Below are 1338 nucleotides of genomic sequence, written 5' to 3' on the forward strand. Positions count from 1 at the left end.
CGATTTAAACAACTTAGTTCGTTAATGATTAAAGCAATAACAAACTCAACTTTACTTATATAAATTAATATAACTTTAGTGGGAGATTCTTTAACCGACAACCACCACTATGAGCCCTAGTGATGATACAACGTTTTACCTCACGTTGCCCAAGGACCATCCTATACCTTGCCGTGATATAGGACCTTACTTAACTTAGTGGATCCACTAGCTTAATCTTACGTGATCATCTAAAAGAATGACCCGTTAGTTCCCATGTTTGGCTACATGGTTCTTATGGAGAGTTGAGTAAATATGAACTCGCATCCCCAATTCGGTGCTCAATACTACTCCCAAAATACTTTAGCTCATAATTGTTTTAAACATATCTTTGTTTAGTTTGATATAATTGCTCAAAATCTAGCCCAAAGGCTCACTTGGAATCGATGTTCCTTTTTCTTGAAAACTAGCCCAAAGGCTCTTTTGGAATCGTACTTCCTTTCTTACTCAAATGTAAAAACATTTAGAAACTTCTTTGGGAATACATAGCTCCCTAATAACCTTTGAGAAATGAACTCAACTCTATACTCTTGGCTTAACTTGAACTTGAGCCTTAAAACGAAGTTAAAACGTTTAATAAAGACTCTTGAAAAACTTTAAAGACTTACTTTGACTTGCTTCTTTAACTCCTAAACTTGACTTCTAACTTCACTTGATTTTGATCCTAACTTTCCTCGAATTGGAGTATGGATTCGAGGGTAATGATCTCATGTTTATGGATGAATTCGTGATGTTTAGATGTACCTTAGACTGTTGAAAACAACTATAAAACATAGGTACATAACCAAGGAAAATGTATGAAAAAGTAGGGAGTGAAAGGGAAAACTTGGCATCCTTGGCGTTCAGAGGGGCCTGCTGGGCGCTCTGCTAGGCGCGCCGCCCCAAGGGCTGGACTTCAGAGTCCCTTTTGGGGGCGCTAGAAGGCGTAACGCGCCACCCCTTTCCCTAGAAAACTCGACTTTTCTCCTTCATTTTTCCACTCTAAACCTCCTTAACTTCAATGGTTCCAGCCCTAAAAAATTAGAATCATAAAATCCCTCAACAAACAATAGATTTCAACTCACAAACACAACCGAAAACATGTCCCAAATCAACAAGAAACTTCAACAACAAAACCACAACCACAACTTCAACAACACAATCAATCTTTTCTCGGAATTTAAAACGAATTTGGCATGTGGGGGAATGAACCAACCCAACACTATGATCTCACATACCTCAATAGGGATCACCCCCGACGATATCCACGACAATCTTGACGAATCCTTGCTTCTTCTTCTCTTTCTCCTCTTCTTTCTC

Source organism: Solanum tuberosum, unplaced genomic scaffold, assembly GCF_000226075.1.
Source record: "Solanum tuberosum cultivar DM 1-3 516 R44 unplaced genomic scaffold, SolTub_3.0 scf00564, whole genome shotgun sequence".
NCBI classification, from domain to species: Eukaryota; Viridiplantae; Streptophyta; class Magnoliopsida; order Solanales; family Solanaceae; genus Solanum; species Solanum tuberosum.